Below are 13839 nucleotides of genomic sequence, written 5' to 3'. Positions count from 1 at the left end.
CTTAATCGATACTCAGTTTTTATCAAATCCAGAAACAAATCCAAATTAGATCTTTCCTGTCTCACGCACGTAACTAAAGGCTGAAGAGAGAGAGAGCACGTAACTAAACCGTTGAGACGAAGAAAAGTGTATAGAAAAAGGAATAAATAATTTCATAAACTTCCCGACGATCTTTAAAAATAAATTATAACTTTCATTTTTTTCATTCCCACGTTTACCCCTATGTAGGTATAATAAGTGGATGAACCAATTTTGATACACTTTATCTAAGAACCAGCGTCGGAAAATATTCTGCCTAACAAAAAAAACCGCATCTAATTCGGTTTACCTGTTAGCCAGCTACGGTGCCATAGACAGACACACACACACACACACAGAAATACATAGCGGTCAAACACATAACACCAGTCTTTTTGCGTCGGGGGTTAAAAATATAATACGACATAATTTAAAGGACATTTTATGTGGAAAATTTACCTATACACCAGGGTAGATAATTTTTGAAACAAAAAAAAATCGCAGTAGGATGAAACCCATTAGAAAAGGATATGATAAAAATGTAAGGAAAAATAAATTACGGTCAATCGGAGTTCGGGAAGTGCGAGGGGGGGAGCTTTTAAGAGAAAAAAATGGTTTCTCTCGATTTCTCGATAATAATAACACCTGCTAATTTTTTTCTACATATTTTAATTGTACAGACATCACTTTTCCACAATTTTATTATATGTATTGATGATGATGATTGAGATTATAACACTCTTAGTCCGTTTTAACTTAATTTTTATTCACCCGCATCAGTGCCACCTAAAAAATCTTTATATATCGAAATTCGAGCAAAGTTAAGAAAATGACAAATAAGAGTTCTCAAGGATCGTTAGAGATAAGAGGCTTACTATTGACCGAAAACAACATGTGTTATGCCGAACCTGAAACCGCTTCACAACGAGAATTGCGGCTCACAGCTGACCGCGAACGGCATGTACTATCCTGTGAGACCGAAACCTTCACTGAGAGGGTATATATAACGTCTCACAGCTGATCGCAAATGGCATATTGTACTATCCCGTGAGACCGAAACCCTCACTGAGAGGGAATTACGTCTCACAGCTGATCACGATCGTCATATTTTATCTCGAGAATTCTGAAACTTTTACTCAATATGAAGACCGTTTGACAAATAATAGGGTGCACCATAATATTATTCGATCTCTCGAAGATGAACATGAGCATAAGCAATGACTAGAGTAGGGACGCGAATATTACCATTATTTGAGACAAGAACGATTAATAAGTTTGTTTAATGAAAGATTAAGAATTGAAACTATTGGTCTCTTTAAACGGACGAATAGCGAGAGGCCCGTCTTACTGCAGACAGATTTCGACATAGTCTTAATGACTTAGAGGTAAACATAGAAGATCAATCTACAAATTCGGTGGTGTGGTCCGACAAAATAATATAAAAGTGGGTTTGCTTATAACCTCACAATTGATTACAGATCATCTTCTGTATAGGCGATATTAACGTAGTATGTTCTTTTTGTAATGCTTTAAAGTGGAGTAAGGAGTCGGCTTTCGTTTGAAGATACGCCGGAACCTTTGAAATCACTACTTTTAAGTTTTAGAGGAACATGTGCAATCTAAACAGTTCTTAGACAATATTAGCTCTTATAGTATTGCGTTTTAAATGATCCTTTGGTGCTCAACAATTATCAGATGCTCCTTTCATTCTTACTTTTAAGATACAAGGTCAAGTTTATCATTTGATAGGATCCCTTTTGCCTGAAGGCCAACCTAAGTTTCTTTAAATATATTTTGTATTCGACTACGACGAATAATCGAATACAAGAAATCAATATTTCTCGAATTTAAAACTGAACTCATTTCACAATTTTAGAACATGTTAATTCATCAGGTTAATCCTGTTTCAATTCAATTCAATTCATCAGGTCAATGTAATAATATATGCGTTTTAAATCGACATTAGAAGCTTTTCCTCAAGATGGTGATATTAATATAAAATTGGTATTAATGCCGATAGACGGAAGTCTATCAGCACTCAGGAATTCCCTGAGCGTGTTATAACGCCCAGGCCACAGTATTACAATTTTTCCTACAGTAGGGCGACGAATGTATTTTCGCATAGCAACGGAGGGGAACTCGTGGGGGGTAAAGTGACGCGGGCCACGTACCACAAACATGTTTAGTTTGTGGTACCGAGCGCGAAAGAAAGTCATCGTGTTTTTAGTAAAGTTACTATCTAAACTACTTAACGTAATTTATTACTTATTCTATAATGGCGCGCTCAAACTGTTAATCTACATTTAATTTAGATTATTATTTTAATTACTAAGAAATGTAGAATTTAAATCACATTCATTCATGTTTTCCTCAGATATTCGATGTCTATGATTTTCGATGATTTTAAGATTTTCTTATCAGAGTATTCAATTTTAATGTAGTTAAATTTTATAAGAGACAATTAAGAACATTCAAAAATAAAGTGTCACGTATTTTTTTTAAACGACGAATGACGAAAAACGACCGAATCGCGGACGAAGTCGCGGGCAACAGCTAGTCAATATTTAAAAAGCTTCACCAAGTTTTCCTTAGCCATACTTAGAAATGTCTCAAAAGCTTACGAATCTACAGTTATATCTTACTATAAGTAAGTAAATAAATAATTTCCTCTGACATTATAAGCTAAGTTAAATGCTTAGTTGAGCGACTTTACATAGAGTTTTAAATTAATTGGAATATGTATAGGTATTTCTCTATCTCTGCTTTATATTTTCTAATACGTTTTAAAACTAAATACCTAGGTATATTGTTAAGAAGGACACAACCCTATAAATATAATAATCCTGTAGGCTGATGCGTTAAGGCAACGAGAAATTAAACATAGAGAAATTAAACGTTATAGAATTATATTATGTAAGTAGTCATAATAAAATATTATATTTAAATGATTTAATTTTTAAAATTGAATTATTTTAACAAGAAATTATAAAACTGAAGTTATGCATGTAGAACGAACAACCTGAATATTATTCAATACTAGCGGTCCGCCCCGGCTTCGCCCGTGGTACATATTTCGCAATAAAAAGTAGCCTATGTCCTTTCTCGGGTATCAAAATATCTCCATACAAAATCTCATGCAAATTGGTTCAGTAGTTTAGGCGTCATTGAGTAACAGACAGACAGACAGAGTTACTTTCGCATTTATAATATTAGTATGGATTACGCAGGGTCTGCATGTGGTTAGAAGAAAAGCTTAATTCGATCAAGATTTTCTTTAGTGCTGATTTCTGAAGTACGTATTATAGGTACGTTTATTTTTTAACTATTTCTGCTCTCCGATATACGAAAATGTTTATTATATTTATGTCGTCTTTATACTTCCTTTTTATGCCCGGTAGGATATAATTAAATGTTCAAGTTCATCGTGATTAAATTTAAGTGTTTTTAGATACCCAATTCAGCTTATTCAGTTCCTAGGCATTTCCAAATGTAATGCAGTCAGCAGTGGATAGGATATCTGGATATCATAGTTTTCATTGATGATTTTCGTGCATTGCAAAATAATGAAATAGAAAAATTTGGCAGTTTTTCTTCGACTGCGGTTAAAAAGTATTAAAAATAAACTAGTTTTTATTTTTATTACTATTGTTATTTTATACAATAGTTTGTAACGTAAGAATTATATTTCTGTGTTGTCTAATAGTTTTGTAATAAGACAATATTATGATATAAATCGCGGCCAGAAAGCTTTTATTTTACATTTAAATTCGGTAGTATAAATACAATTAGCCTTTTGGTTTATTTAAAAATGCCCATTGAGTACTCTGTGTGAAATAAATATCCGATGAAGCGTGGGTGCAGGGTTGCCAGATCCCAGTTGCCACCTGTATTTTTAATAAAATAATGTGTAGTATTTTCGTCTTAAGTACCGTCCACTTTATATTATTTCATTAGTTGTTAGTGACAAGATACGCGCGTTATTGTGATTAAATTATCTTATATTTAAACTAAACTGTGTATCTTATTTGATCGTGTGTGTTATTCAGGAACATATTTTAGTTTTCTAATATGAGAATTAGGAAAATGTTATGTAGTAGGTAGTAGCACAGACTAATAATAATATACTACAATCAAAATAGAATGTGTGTCATTATGTCACACAATAAGGACCGTGTTCACCACTGGTATTTAAAAATTGTCAATAAAACTATACCTATCTTCTGTCCATTGAAGTACCTATATTTAAAGTTACTCTTTAAGTTAGCAACCCTATCTGTGAAACATGTTGAGTGGGTATTAATTAAACAATATTCTGCTTAATACATTACACATTTCAACATCAGATCACTTAAGTAGGTTAAAAGTTTATTTCTGTGTTCATCCTTTGAAAGAAAAGGGATTCGCGATAATTGAAAATTGACGTATTTGTAGTAAAATGTAGGTACCTATACAAAAATAAGCAGATCAATTATATTTCTAGATAACTAACTGTGGCCCGCGGGCTCCGCTCCTGTTGGTCTTAGCGTGATGATATACCTATATCGAGGAAGCCTAATACTCTTATAGCCTTCCTCGAAATGGGCTATCACAGAAATATTTTTCAAATCGGACCAGTAGCGATAGAGTAGGTCCTATGTCTAGTTCCTAAAATTAACGCGTTCAAACATCTATCTCTTCAGCTCTATAATATTAAGTATAGATAACATAAAAATTTAACAATTATCATTGCCGGCTCTAAGGTAGCTCTAGGAGCGATTGCTCTATAGGCGCCAAATCGTCAAGGGCGCCAAAAATACGTTAGGTGCGCGAAACTCAAAAGATAACACCTAATTATTTCAGCAGATATGTCTTATTCATATAGATATTAATTTCATTGATAAATAGCAGAAAATTCATTAAAATCGCCTCGCTCAAAAATCGCCATTACAAAAAGCTCTAGCTAAGCTGTCCACTTCATAATTTTATGACAAAATATTTTAAACCGAAAGTGGGAGCCTTCACTTGAATATACAGTATCACAAAGACGAAAAGCAAGAAATGGCTAAATATTTTGATGGATTTTGATGGAATACCAGTAAAATCAATACTTTTACAATTAATTGTATACGTAGTATATTATTATTAGTCTGTGCTAATACCTAGCTAATATAAAGATGAAGAATTTGTTAGAACGTGCGCGTGCTGCATAACTTATGAACTATAACTGGACAAACCTGAAATTACAATTTCAGGTTCAATGAAAGAGGAGGTCAAATGAAAAACAAGAGAAGCTGGGGTAAAAAATAAAGTAAGTACATACCTAACTACAATTTTTTGTCGTGTTTTATTTCACTAACCGTTTATTTATTTGCTTTTTATAAAACAGTTACAGTAAACTATACCTGTTTTATTATTGGACTTTGCTTAACATTTCTAATTATGTATAATTTTAAGCGTTGCGAACATTGTAAAAAGCAATAAATTATGTTATGTGGTGTTGTTCTAAAATTATGAAACGTTTTGCTTGCAGGCGATGCGAGTCGCTAGGATTTTGTATTTAAATAAGTAGTTATTATATAATTATTTAATTAATATAATATAATACGTTCCTACTAAACTTCATAAACGTAAAACTGTACTATAATATCTACATATTATCAGCCTACTAATATCATAAATGTTAAAGTTAGTTAAGATGGATGTTTGTTCCTCTCTCACGAAAAAAACTGCTAGACTGATTTCATCAGAATAGCATATTTGTTTTGACCTAAAATAACTGCACATTTTATATCCGAAATAATGCCAAAATAAAAATTCTGAGCATATTAATTATTGTGATTAGATCATTGTTTGTAAAAATGACATCTATTGTAGCTATATCGAACTACAATGCAAATTGTTTATGTTAATTGACAGTTGAAACATGGCTGTCATGGATACATAGAAATATATATACACTTTTAAAAACATAGATGGCAGATTTGTAAATATTTATTATAATTTCTAAAGAATTTATTGATAAGTTTACTTTTCCCATATTCGATATTATAATAATTATAGTTGAGCCAATTTAATAGGCAACATTTGACGTCTATCAATTTTATCTTCATAGGGTGGTAACCTGCTTAAGGTGATTGCAACGATCTGTTCCCAGCCAATATCCCGCTAGATGGCGCTGAATTCTACATTTCTAGTTTATTTGAGTTTTCGCGTAATTGGAATAGTCATCAAACCTAGGAATAGTCATGGCGGTTACTGAATATTATATTTTATTGAAATATGTTATATCATTGCCTTAAAATCCACCCAATTCGGTAAAATTATGCGTTTTAACATCTGTCATTGCATACAGGGTCGTTTACACACACAGACGTATACAAAAATGATAAAGATTTAACTCTAGATGGCGTGAATGTAAAGCGCGTCACACACGGTGAAGATACTACCTATAATATTTTATCTAATCTAGTAATATTTTATATTACAGTATCTTAAGGTATCCGGTATCAGCGTTCTGACCATCATTTTTCTTTTTTCGCTGTAGAACCGCCATCCTGTTACAAATGGCCCACAAAGGAGAATGACCACGGGTGGTATCGGTAAAATTTTAGTTGTGCCACGTATTCGTTATATTGTTAATTCCTATTTGTATTTATAATGATCATATGTATCAATATTAAGTCTTAATTAAACCGGATAAATTGAAATAATAGTAAAAGTAAAAGTTTTTCTTTTGAAACATGTATGAACTTTCGCATTAGTAGGAAGTAGGATTGTTATAAAAATAAAAGTTATATTTGTTGGCGTAAACTATTTTATTGTAATTTTGGGAAATAAATAATGTCAAAATTGATTACCTACAATAAAACGCAGTTTTATTTTATTACCTACATTACACTATTGTTTTTTTTTTATCAAAACATGTATTTGAAGTAGCAAATATGATATTATGCTGATCCAAGCATTTTCACTCAAAACTAATATCACTAATGATTTGTAAAAGTAAATTTTTTCAAAATACATTTCATAACCAACAAGTAAGAATAATTATTCATACAACAACAAATCAAAAACACTATTTACTATGGAAAAAAAACCAGGAAGGTGAAAAACATATTTACGATTTCGATGCACTCGACTTTTAGTAAAATAATAGGTAAAAATATTATTATGGTTTTGATCACAGACATATCTGTGGTTTTGATATTAGCTACTAGTATCAGAAAGCTGCGTGTTCAATGCACGTCGGGGTCCCACAACTGTGGAGGAAGGAAGGTAGAATACCTCCATCGAATAAGTGAAGTTTCTCGACATACTCGATTTGCCGGCCGGCCTCAATGAAGATTGTCCGAAAGTTGTATATGTGCTCTGTAACGAAAAAATTTCGCTAGCGCGATTCAGAGTGAGGTGTCGTACAATATACCTAATGAAGTTTTTCATCTTTTTATTTTACTGCAAATACAAAATAAAAATTAAACAATGGTAATGTAAATTCTAAACAAACTACTACCAAAATACAATTAGAACAAAAATCATTTGACTTGTTTATTTCACCCAGAGGCCAGAGGCGGCTCGTGACAAAATTGTATAGGTGTTCACTTGAAATAAAACAACGAAAATACAATAGCGTTCGGGATGATTTATTACAAAAAAATGAGCACCACATTTTATAAATGTCTATAACACTAAAAATTACAAAGTACAGGCTATTTCAAAACGAATTCAATGACTAGGTATCAATAATTAGTAAATCACCGAATTTGCATTCGCGAGCGTAGGTATCCATAGTGTTTGTCACTGACGGTCACTGACCTCTATAACTTATAGTTATAGAGGTCAGTGGTGTTTGTTGTGTAAACATGTATGTATTTGACTAGTTAGTAGCATATTATATTCTGAATTTCTGATCCATGCCTATTCACTCAAAACTAATAACACTAATGATTTGTAACAGTAAATTATTTCAATAGGTAGGTATTTGAACATTTCCCAACAAGACGTAAGAATAATTATTCGTAGGTATACAAGATACAATAACAAATCTAATACACTATTTATTATTTTATTATTTACTAGCGGTCCGCCCCGGCTTCGCCCGTGGTACATGTTTACGTTTTCTCTCCATAAGAAGTAATAGCTAGAGAGCTAGCGCAAAGCTACCTGTATGTATTTGACCAGACCTGGATTTTTGTGTGTTGATTCCCCTATACCTACTATACATGAGATGAGGAGTCACTAAGCCCAGAGTGGTGGACGGGGCGCGCGCTTAGGTAAGACAGGTGGAAATTTTTGGCGAACTTTGAAACCATTTGACCACGTCTGCCATTTTGATATTTGAAAATAGATTATTATTACTATCGGAAAATAACAATGGCAGACCATTATCACGCGGATAACATTCTGGCAGACACTTATGAAAGTGCTGAAAAAAATACAATTTTGAAAGTATTTGACCAGATCTGCCATTCATATATTTTATTTATTAGGGTCTTAAAAACTTATTTTCGAAACGGCAGACATTTTCATTGCGTACAGACTTCAGCAGACAACAAAACTTTACAGACTTCAGCAGTCAACAAGACTTAGCTTCTACATGGTCAGATGTATATATGTATTACGTTCCCTGACCTTACATCAATGATTTACTTTATTAATGTTTTTATGGTCATTTACATTTAATTCTGAAAACTATGGAATAAAATTTATAAATTTGATGATACAAAACTAAATATACATTTGTAAAGAATCTCAAATATAAAGTTGTGTTGCAAATAACAAATCATCATTTAAATATTTAGTTTATTTCTTTATTTAAGAAACAATTAACAATTACAAAACAACATAAAAAAACACGCATGCATTTATTGAAATGTTCATTCATCATCACTATCGTATGGCGTTGTGTGACTCGTCTTCATAATCCATTGAATCGGATTCTGTAAAAGTAAAACGTAAATTATATAATAAAAGAAATGAGTCATTATAAACTTACCTAGTAAGGCAATGCCTTTGATGTCGCACGATGCCGCCGCGCCGCCAGTGTAGGTACTTCTGCTGCTACATGAAAATATGCTAGGGTTGCAACAAATGGGAAATAAAACAATTGTGATTATTACTATTATGATGTAATCATTTATTCATATTATGTACATTCAAAACAATTGCTATTATTAAATCTGATGTAATTATTTTTTCATAAATATATAATTATTATTAATTACATAATATATTGCACTGTGAAATATTTACGTATCACTTTATTTTTGATGTTCTTAATTGTCTTTTATAAAATTTAAGTGACGCATTCGCATTGGGATCAACAATCCGATAAGAAAAGAATGGAGACAACATATACATAGCTTTGATTTCAATTCTACAGATACAAAATATACAATCTATCTAAAATGATACAACGGATGTTTCCTGCGTTTTCTCGTCAAAATACCGAAACAACGTAATTATTGTATAGTAGTTGGGCGTGAAAGTAAAAAAACAAATGAAAAGTGTTTTCCATATGATTATTTATTAAATTTACGCGATTAAGAATAATTTCAACGATACAATTTAGTAACCGAGAATTCAGAGGATTAAAGAAAATACCTGCCTGATCATTTTATCAAACTCTAAAAGAATTATGGTTATTTCGCATCACTCGGTTTATTAGTTTGGTAATAATTATTAAAGGTAGTTACAACCCTAGCCATTGAGTCGAACGGTAGGCAACACAATATCGACTTTGTGCGGGTACATATGGTACATTTCTTCTTGCTGTGAAGCGTAATTATTATTATTAAGATTTTTTAGGCTATTTTGAATCAGCTGTTCTAATTTAATTCTAGAAATTTATTAAAACGTGATTTTTTTAAAAGTATATTATGAGTTTATAAATACCTCAACCAATAGTTATTGTGTCCTATCCTCATTTCTTTATATCTTGGTAGTTAACTAAAGTGTTAAATTTACATAACCTCAACAACAACATTTACACTGCCACTGCACTAAAACTAAACTAACTAGCTCTCTAGCTATAAGAACCATCCTCGTACTTCAAGGGATATAATAAAAAAAGAATTATCGAAATCGGTTCAGCCGTTCTCGAGTTATGCGCTTACCAACACATTTTGCGATTCATTTTTATATATAAGACTAGCGGTCCGCCCCGGCTTCGCCCGTGGTACATGTTTACGTTTTCTCTACATAAGAACCATCCTCGTACTTCAAGGAATATAATAAAAAAAGAATTATCGAAATCGGTTCAGCCGTTCTCGAGTTATGCGCTTACCAACACATTTTGCGATTCATTTATATATATATACTAGCGGTCCGCCCCGGCTTCGCCCGTGGTACATAATATTTACGTTTTCTCTACATAAAAACCATCCTCGTACTTCAAGGAATATAATAAAAAAAGAATGATCGAAATCGGTTCAGCCGTTCTCGAGTTATGCGCTTACCAACACATTTTGCGATTCATTTTTATATATAAGAAGATAAGATTATGTGAAAATAACCAGGAAGGTGAAAAACATATTTACGAAAACATAGTAACATAATATGGCTGTCGCTACAATAATTATATTTCAATTTTATCTTTTTATACCTAGTAGAACTGGCCGACGAATAAAAAAAATCGTATTAGAATAAATACAATAAATTACGGAACAAAAAAAGGATTGTAACTGAATTAGGTATGTTTGTTTCTGGGCGCACCGTTTTCGACGACGCGACGCGCGACGTAAGCGTATAGGTATAGGTACCTACTTTGCTAAAACAAACTAATAAAATTGTGTGTCTGTCTGAAAATTCGGAAAAGCATATTTTGCAAGTTTGTAATTACTTTGATAGTTTACCGATTTATAATAATTGTAATTGTAATTGTATAATATATAATTTGCAATGTGGTGAAATTTCATAAAAATCACGGGCCAATTTTTTGTTTTGAATCCCACCGAAAATATAATTGCGTTATTAGAATAATTAATTACTATACCTACCCACGATCAATTATTACAATATAGTCTCAAATGCATACTAGAGAAATATTGCAATTTGATTCAATTAAAATGCATAGCATACAAAAATAAATTCACAACACAAGAAATTCCGCGCGCAAATCATAGCGCGTGTCAATGAAATCAAGAATGTTTTATATCAAGCCGACGCGGACGACGACGCGACGCCGAACAAAAGTACCTACGACGGACGACCACGCTTCGAGTTGCCAAACAACATGAGTAATAAATTGTTTACAAAAAAAAACAAGTTTTCCATTTTTCTGTATGAGTAGACAGAACTTCAAAACGCCACCTGCTACGGTTTATATTATGAACGATTGTTATAAAAATAAAAGTTATATTTGTTGGTGTAAACTATTTTATTGATCAATAATTTTGGAATTTAAAATTGTCAACATTGATTACAATAAAACGCAGTTTTATTTTATTACACTATTGTTTTTTTTATCAAAACATGTATTTGAAGTACCATATAATATTATGCTGATCCAAGCATTTTCACTCAAAACTTATATCACTAATGATTTGTAAAAGTAAATTATTTCAATATACATTTCATAACCAACATGTAAGAATAATTATTATTATTCCTACCTACAACAACAAACCTAAAACACTATTTACTATGGGAAAATAACCAGGAAGGTGAAAAACATATTATTATTTACGATTTCGACGCACTCGACTTTTAGTAAAATATAGTAGGGAAACATAATATTATGGTTTTGATTTTTGCTACTAGTATAAGAAAACTGCGTGTTCAAACTACTTGTTTGTCTGTCTGAAAATTCGGAAGTACTTTGGTAGTTTACCGATTTATAATAATATTGTATATATCGTTGTTTAAAAAATATTCAAACACAATAAAATATGATATATGTACTGATTTATCACTGGTTTCAGTGATGAACTGATGAGTCAATTATAGCCACTATACTTTCGTCATACGTGTGTATGATTGATGTGATTTGCAACGTGGTGATATTTCAGAAAAATCACGGGTCAAATTGTCCCACCGAAAATATAACTGCGTTATAAGAATAACTATACCTACGATAAATTATACATAATACAATATAGTCTCAAATGCATACTAGTGAAATATTTTATTTGAATCAATAAAATAAAAAAATAAATAAAAAATAATAATAATACAAAAATAAATTCACAACACAAGAAAATCCGCGCGCAAATCATAGCGCGTGACAATGAAATCAAGAACTTTCGAGCCGACGCGGACGACGAAGGAGCCTAACAAAAGTACCTACAATCATAGGCGGCTCGTGACAAAATTGTATGGCCGTGTTCACTTGAAATAAAACAACAAAAATAGGTACCTACAATAGCGTTAGCAGTACAAAAAAAATGAGCACCACATTATAAATGTCTATTTATACACTAAAAATTATAGAGTATTTCAAAACGAATTCAATTATTATTTAGCAATAATTAGAAAATCCCCGAATTTGCATTCGTGATCGTATTCATAGTGTTTGTCTACACTAATATTATAAAGAGGAAAACTTTGTTTGTTTGTTTGATTGTAATGAATAGGCTCATAAACTACTGGACATTTTACCAATGTTTGCAAGTTTGTGATTACTTTGATAGTTTACCGATTTATAATAATTGTATACTTATATCATTGTTTAAAAATATTCAAACACAATATGATATAGGTACTGATTTATCACTGGTTTCAGTGATGAACTGATGAGTCAATGTTAGCCACAATACTAATCACTTTGGTCATACATGTGTATGAACTATGATTGATGTGATTTGCAATGTGGTGAAATTTCATAAAAATCACGGGCCAATTTTTTGTTTTGAATCCCACCGAAAATACATATTATATTACTAATTGTGTTATTAGAATAATTAATTACTATACCCACGATCAATTATTACAATTTACAATATAGTCTCAAATGCATACTAGAGAAACATTGCAATTTGAATCAAAAATAAATTCACAACACAAGAAATTCCGCGCGCAAATCATAGCGCGTGTCAATGAAATCAAGAATGTAATTTTATATCAAGCCGACGAGCGACGACGCCGAACTAAAGTACCTACAGTACCATTTACCTTCAGTGTACAATACAGTTTACAGACCTACGACGGACGAACAATAATGAGTAATAAATAAAAAAAAACATAGTTTCTAAGGTCATTAGTTTTATTTTATTTTATTGTTATTTTCTTTGAACGATTGGAAATGAAATTACTCAATTTTTACACAGAACTTTGATTTATTAGAATTATGCTCATTATGCATAAGATAACGAACGCGAATGCACGACATCTAGCGCGTCAATGTCTAAACATCGCGATCGCCTTTCGTTTAGACATTGACGCGCTAGATCTGTAATAAGTATATAGTCTATGCGCTAGATGTCGTGCTTTATGTCGTGTTTCGCTTGGCAAAAGTCACGCACACTGCTGTAGAAGTGTCAAATTTTTCCGGTATTTTACTGTTGTTTTTCTAAGTAAATATTGTAAATTATTGATTAAAAAGGTCGAACGCGCACACATTTCATTATAGAGAAGTGATAAAATGATTAGTTTTAAAGAAATAGTGTCTGTGTTAAGTGTTTAGAGGTAATCAAAAATGTATGGAGGGACGGTCGGAACATCAACCTTAAAAACATCGATTAAAGCGAATTAATCGATACGGACTTGAAACAATTGTCAATCGAACTTGAAACACATGTCAATAATTTATGATGATTTTTATTCCCAAGTAACCAATGCATTCGATTCTAGATGTCAGATTTCGATTTTTAGAGTAACGTCTCTGGTATTTATAAAGAAAAAAGGTTT

The sequence above is a fragment of the Colias philodice genome, chromosome 24 (genome assembly GCF_061535455.1).
Source record: "Colias philodice isolate Cphi_HAF_F1 chromosome 24, ilColPhil1 Martin Lab GWU primary, whole genome shotgun sequence".
Taxonomy (NCBI): domain Eukaryota; kingdom Metazoa; phylum Arthropoda; class Insecta; order Lepidoptera; family Pieridae; genus Colias; species Colias philodice.
The sequence above is the reverse complement of the archived record's forward strand: the minus strand, read 5'-3'. Positions refer to the sequence as shown.